This window comes from Heptranchias perlo, unplaced genomic scaffold (genome assembly GCF_035084215.1).
Source record: "Heptranchias perlo isolate sHepPer1 unplaced genomic scaffold, sHepPer1.hap1 HAP1_SCAFFOLD_1017, whole genome shotgun sequence".
Lineage (NCBI taxonomy): Eukaryota > Metazoa > Chordata > Chondrichthyes > Hexanchiformes > Hexanchidae > Heptranchias > Heptranchias perlo.
In genome coordinates, this window is record NW_027138236.1 from 36,785 (window position 1) to 43,988 (window position 7,204).

A 7,204-nucleotide genomic window follows, 5' to 3' on the forward strand; every position below is an offset into this window, starting at 1 on the left:
TGAGAGTCAGTGAGGGAGAGAGTGAGAGTGAGAGGGAGGGAGTGAGTGAGAGTTAGAGAGAGAGAGAGAGAGGGAGGGAGAGGGAGGGAGAGAGAGAGAGGGAGGGAGGGAGAGAGAGAGGGAGGGAGGGAGAGGGAGGGAGTGAGAGAGTGAGAGTGAGAGTGAGATAGATGGAGTGAGGGAGAGAGAGGGAGGGAGTGAGAGTGAGTGAGTGAGTGAGAGAGAGAGAGGGAGAGATGTGAAGTGTTCAGACTCAGTGTAGAAAGGGTTTTCCTTCCTCGACACTGAAACATCCCGAGATCTCAGACAGAAAATTCTCACAAAGGTTCAGCAAATTTCACTGCAAACAGACTTTTATTCTACAGAAATTATACAGGAGTCGATCAATTCCCCAAATCAGCAGGTCCTGGACTGAAAATCTTCACTCCTCCATCAGCATTTTCTAAAAGGAACATGGAGAGATTGTTCAATATAATATCAGGGTCTGTCAAACACTCCCAGGGTCAGGTACAGGGTTAGATACAGAGTAAAGCTCCCTCTACACTGTCCCATCAAACACTCCCAGGGTCAGGTACAGGGTTAGATACAGAGTAAAGCTCCCTCTACACCGTCCCATCAAACACTCCCAGGGTCAGGTACAGGGTTAGATACAGAGTAAAGCTCCCTCTACACTGTCCCATCAAACACTCCCAGGGTCAGGTACAGGGTTAGATACAGAGTAAAGCTCCCTCTACACTGTCCCATCAAACACTCCCAGGGTCAGGTACAGGGTTAGATACAGAGTAAAGCTCCCTCTACACTGTCCCATCAAACACTCCCAGGGCAGGTACAGGGTTAGATACAGAGTAAAGCTCCCTCTACACTGTCCCATCAAACACTCCCAGGGTCAGGTACAGGGTTAGATACAGAGTAAAGCTCCCTCTACACTGTCCCATCAAACACTCCCAGGGTCAGGTACAGGGTTAGATACAGAGTAAAGCTCCCTCTACACTGTCCCATCAAACACTCCCAGGGTCAGGTACAGGGTTAGATACAGAGTAAAGCTCCCTCTACACTGTCCCATCAAACACTCCCAGGGCAGGTACAGGGTTAGATACAGAGTAAAGCTCCCTCTACACTGTCCCATCAAACACTCCCAGGGTCAGGTACAGGGTTAGATACAGAGTAAAGCTCCCTCTACACTGTCCCATCAAACACTCCCAGGGTCAGGTACAGGGTTAGATACAGAGTAAAGCTCCCTCTACACTGTCCCGTCAAACACTCCCAGGGTCAGGTACAGGGTTAGATACAGAGTAAAGCTCCCTCTACACTGTCCCATCAAACACTCCCAGGGTCAGGTACAGGGTTAGATACAGAGTAAAGCTCCCTCTACACTGTCCCGTCAAACACTCCCAGGGTCAGGTACAGGGTTAGATACAGAGTAAAGCTCCCTCTACACTGTCCCATCAAACACTCCCAGGGTCAGGTACAGGGTTAGATACAGAGTAAAGCTCCCTCTACACTGTCCCGTCAAACACTCCCAGGGCAGGTACAGGGTTAGATACAGAGTAAAGCTCCCTCTACACTGTCCCATCAAACACTCCCAGGGCAGGTACAGGGTTAGATACAGAGTAAAGCTCCCTCTACACCGTCCCATCAAACACTCCCAGGGCAGGTACAGGGTTAGATACAGAGTAAAGCTCCCTCTACACTGTCCCATCAAACACTCCCAGGGTCAGGTACAGGGTTAGATACAGAGTAAAGCTCCCTCTACACTGTCCCATCAAACACTCCCAGGGTCAGGTACAGGGTTAGATACAGAGTAAAGCTCCCTCTACACTGTCCCATCAAACACTCCCAGGGTCAGGTACAGGGTTAGATACAGAGTAAAGCTCCCTCTACACTGTCCCATCAAACACTCCCGGGGTAGGTACAGGGTTAGATACAGAGTAAAGCTCCCTCTACACTGTCCCGTCAAACACTCCCAGGGTCAGGTACAGGGTTAGATACAGAGTAAAGCTCCCTCTACACCGTCCCATCAAACACTCCCAGGGCAGGTACAGGGTTAGATACAGAGTAAAGCTCCCTCTACACTGTCCCATCAAACACTCCCAGGGTCAGGTACAGGGTTAGATACAGAGTAAAGCTCCCTCTACACTGTCCCATCAAACACTCCCAGGACAGGTACAGGGTTAGATACAGAGTAAAGCTCCCTCTACACTGTCCCATCAAACACTCCCAGGGCAGGTACAGGGTTAGATACAGAGTAAAGCTCCCTCTACACTGTCCCATCAAACACTCCCAGGGTCAGGTACAGGGTTAGATACAGAGTGAAGCTCCCTCTGCACTGTCCCATCAAACACTCCCAGGGTCAGGTACAGGGTTAGATACAGAGTAAAGCTCCCTCTACACTGTCCCATCAAACACTCCCAGGGTCAGGTACAGGGTTAGATACAGAGTAAAGCTCCCTCTACACTGTCCCATCAAACACTCCCAGGGTCAGGTACAGGGTTAGATACAGAGTAAAGCTCCCTCTACACTGTCCCATCAAACACTCCCAGGGTAAGGTACAGGGTTACATACAGAGTAAAGCTCCCTCTACACTGTCCCATCAAACACTCCCCGGGTCAGGTACAGGGTTAGATACAGAGTAAAGCTCCCTCTACACTGTCCCATCAAACAGTCCCAGGGTCAGGTACAGGGTTAGATACAAGAGTAAAGCTCCCTCTACACTGTCCCATCAAACACTCCCAGGGCAGGTACAGGGTTAGATACAGAGTAAAGCTCCCTCTACACTGTCCCATCAAACACTCCCAGGGTCAGGTACAGGGTGAGATACAGAGTAAAGCTCCCTCTACACTGTCCCATCAAACACTCCCAGGGTCAGGTACAGGGTTAGATACAGAGTAAAGCTCCCTCTACACTGTCCCATCAAACACTCCCAGGGTCAGGTACAGGGTTAGATACAGAGTAAAGCTCCCTCTACACTGTCCCATCAAACACTCCCAGGGTCAGGTACAGGGTTAGATACAGAGTAAAGCTCCCTCTACACTGTCCCATCAAACACTCCCAGGGTCAGGTACAGGGTTAGATACAGAGTAAAGCTCCCTCTACACTGTCCCATCAAACACTCCCAGGGTCAGGTACAGGGTTAGATACAGAGTAAAGCTCCCTCTACACTGTCCCATCAAACACTCCCAGGGCAGGTACAGGGTTAGATACAGAGTAAAGCTCCCTCTACACTGTCCCATCAAACACTCCCAGGGTCAGGTACAGGGTTAGATACAGAGTAAAGCTCCCTCTACACTGTCCCATCAAACACTCCCAGGGTCAGGTACAGGGTTAGATACAGAGTAAAGCTCCCTCTACACTGTCCCGTCAAACACTCCAGGGCAGGTACAGGGTTAGATACAGAGTAAAGCTCCCTCTACACTGTCCCATCAAACACTCCCAGGGTCAGGTACAGGGTTAGATACAGAGTAAAGCTCCCTCTACACTGTCCCATCAAACACTCCCAGGGCAGGTACAGGGTTAGATACAGAGTAAAGCTCCCTCTACACTGTCCCATCAAACACTCCCAGGGTCAGGTACAGGGTTAGATACAGAGTAAAGCTCCCTCTACACTGTCCCATCAAACACTCCCAGGGTCAGGTACAGGGTTCGATACAGAGTAAAGCTCCCCTCTACACTGTCCCATCAAACACTCCCAGGGTCAGGTACAGGGTTAGATACAGAGTAAAGCTCCCTCTACACTGTCCCATCAAACACTCCCAGGGTCAGGTACAGGGTTAGATGCAGAGTAAAGCTCCCTCTACACTGTCCCATCAAACACTCCCAGGGTCAGGGACAGGGTTAGATACAGAGTAAAGCTCCCTCTACACTGTCCCATCAAACACTCCCAGGGTCAGGTACAGGGTTAGATACAGAGTAAAGCTCCCTCTACACTGTCCCATCAAACACTCCCAGGGTCAGGTACAGGGTTAGATACAGAGTAAAGCTCCCTCTGCACTGTCCCATCAAACAAGTCCCAGGGTCAGGTACAGGGTTAGATACAGAGTAAAGCTCCCTCTACACTGTCCCATCAAACACTCCCAGGGTCAGGTACAGGGCTAGATACAGAGGTAAAGCTCCCTCTACACTGTCCCATCAAACACTCCCAGGGCAGGTACAGGGTTAGATACAGAGTAAAGCTCCCTCTACACTGTCCCATCAAACACTCCAGGGCAGGTACAGGGTTAGATACAGAGTAAAGCTCCCTCTACACTGTCCATCAAACACTCCCAGGGGCAGGTACAGGGTTAGATACAGAGTAAAGCTCCCTCTACACTGTCCCATCAAACACTCCAGGGTCAGGTACAGGGTTAGATACAGAGTAAAGCTCCCTCTACACTGTCCCATCAAACACTCCAGGGCAGGTGCAGGGTTAGATACAGAGTAAAGCTCCCTCTACACTGTCCATCAAACACTCCCAGGGCAGGTACAGGGTTAGATACAGAGTAAAGCTCCCTCTACACTGTCCCATCAAACACTCCCAGGGCAGGTTACAGGGTTAGATACAGAGTAAAGCTCCCTCTACACTGTCCCATCAAACACTCCCAGGGCAGGTACAGGGTTAGATACAGAGTAAAGCTCCCTCTACACTGTCCCATCAAACACTCCCAGGGGCAGGTACAGGGTTAGATACAGAGTAAAGCTCCCTCTACACTGTCCCGTCAAACACTCCCAGGGCAGGTACAGGGTTAGATACAGAGTAAAGCTCCCTCTACACTGTCCCATCAAACACTCCCAGGGTCAGGTACAGGGTTAGATACAGAGGTAAAGCTCCCTCTACACTGTCCCATCAAACACTCCCAGGGTCAGGTACAGGGTTAGATACAGAGGTAAAGCTCCCTCTACACTGTCCCATCAAACACTCCCAGGGTCAGGTACAGGGTTAGATACAGAGTAAAGCTCCCTCTACACTGTCCCATCAAACACTCCCAGGGCAGGTACAGGGTTAGATACAGAGTAAAGCTCCCTCTACACTGTCCCATCAAACACTCCCAGGGCAGGTACAGGGTTAGATACAGAGTAAAGCTCCCTCTACACTGTCCCATCAAACACTCCCAGGGCAGGTACAGGGTTAGATACAGAGTAAAGCTCCCTCTACACCGTCCCCGTCAAACACTCCCAGGGGCAGGTACAGGGTAAGATGTCGGAGGAGGGGGGAGAACTGGGTGAGGGGGGGGGGGATGGGCCCCTCCTTCTCCCCCCACCCCCCTGCTCCCTATTGGGGCCTCCTCGCCCGAGGGAACGCCCCTTTGACCCTTACCTTGGTGGTGACCTCCCGTGTTTTGGTCTTCAGCTTGTTGACCTGACTCTCCGCCATGTCGGCCCGCTCCTCCGCCTCGTCCAGCTCGTGCTGAAGCTTCCGGAACTTGCTCAGGTTGGTGTTGGCCTGTTCCTCCTGCAGACGGTGTGGGGCGGGGGGGGTGGGGGGGCAGAGAAAGATAAACAAAAAGGACGGGGGTTTCAGTGCTGCCTGTCCCAGTCGAGCAGCCTCCTTGGATGCACTGCGTTGCTGGCGTCCTGGGGCGGGCGGTTGAAAGATGGCGGAGACGCGGGCCCTCACAGCGCCCAAGTGGCGGGAGGACTTGACGGCGGGCTGAATGCTATGTAAACAGGCCCGATCGTCACGATCGAGGCGTAAAAACAGGGCAACTCCCGTTTCTCCGGGCCCTTCACAGGAGCATAAAATCAGACCCCGAGCCCCGTGAGGAGATATTCGGGACAGGCGACCAAAAGCTCGGTCAACGAGGGAGGTTTTTAGGAGGGTCTTGATGGAGGAGGGAGAGAGGGGGAGAGGTTTAGGGAGGGAATTCCAGAGCTCAGGGCCCCGGGGCAGCTGAAGGCACGGCCGCCAATGGTGGAGCGATGGGAATCGGGGGGATGGACGAGAGGCCAGAATTGGAGGAGCGCAGAGATCTCGGAGGGTCGTAGGGGCTGGAGGAGGTTACAGAGAGAGGGAGGGAGGGGGGCGAGGGCCATGAGGGATTTGAACAGGAGGATGGGGAGAATCTTAAAATCGAGGCGTTCCCGGACCGGGAGCCAATGTGGGTCCAGCGAGCACAGGGGGGGGGTGAGGGGTGAACGGGACTCGGTGCGAGTTAGGATACGGGGGGAGGGAGGAGTTTTGGACGAGCTGGAGTTTACGGAGGGCGGGAGATGGGAGGCCGGCCAGGAGAGCGTTGGACCGGTCCAGTCCGGAGGGTGAGGCACGGACGAGGGTTTCAGCAGCGGATGAGCTGAGGCGGGGGGCGGAGACGGGCGATGTTCGGGGAGGTGGGAGTCGGCGGTCCGGGTGGTGGAGAGGGTCAGAAGTCGGGGGGCAGCGATCCCGAGTGGTGCACGGAGGGATTTTGAGAAGTCGGCAGAGGGACAGAGGAGGCCGTCCGACTGAATCCAGAGACCGGGGTCCCCTCCACACCCCCGGGGCAGGGAAGGTTTCGAGGGGAGAGCGGGGAGGGGGAGAGAGGGAAAGGGAAAGAGAGGGAGGGAGAGAGAGAGGGAGAGGAGAGAGAGGGAGAGAGAGGGAGGGGGAGAGAGAGAGAGAGAGGGGGAGAGAGAGAGAGAGAGAAGGAGATGAGAGCGAGGGGGAGGGGAGAGGGAGAGGGAGAGAGAGAGGGAGAGGAGAGAGAGAGGGAGAGAGAGAGAGAGAGTGGGAAAGGGAAAGAAAGAGAGAGGGAGAGGAGAGAGAGAGAGAGAGAGAGGAGGAGAGAGAGAGAGAGAGAGAGGGAGAGAGAGAGAGGGAGAGAGAGAGAGGGAGAGGGAAAGGGAAAGAAGAGAGAGGGAGAGGGAGAGAGAGTGAGGAAGAGAGAGAGTGAATGAGGCAGAGAGTGAGAGAGAGAGGGAGAGGGAGAGTGAGTGAGGGAGAGAGAGAGTGAGTGAGGCAGAGAGTGAGGAGGGAGAGGGAGAGAGAGAGTGAGGGAGAGAGAGAGTGAGTGAGGCAGAGAGTGAGAGAGAGAGAGGGAGAGGGAGAGGAAGAGGGAGAGAGAGTGAGAGGTGAGTGAAGGAGAGAGAGAGTGGAGCGGAGGGAGAGAGAGAGTGAGAGGGAGAGAGGGAGAGAGAGAGAGAGTGAGAGGGAGAGAGGGAGAGAGGGAGAGAGGAGTGAGAGAGTGAGGAGAGTTGTATGAGTGTTGGGGAGGGGAGAGTGAGAGAGTGAGAGTGAGGAGGGAGAGAGAGATTA

At 53.6% G+C, this 7,204-nt stretch overlaps 1 long non-coding RNA gene across 1 annotated transcript; it reads right to left on the reverse strand.

Annotated features, from left to right (window-relative positions):
* Positions 1-335: 335 nt before the first annotated feature.
* LOC137307499 (uncharacterized) lies at positions 336-6,517 on the reverse strand. Its single transcript, XR_010959123.1, has 2 exons — positions 5,291-6,517; positions 336-442 (listed from the first exon to the last, which is right to left on the reverse strand). It is a non-coding gene; the product is annotated as an uncharacterized lncRNA (long non-coding RNA).
* Between the last annotated feature and the right edge of the window lie 687 nt (positions 6,518-7,204).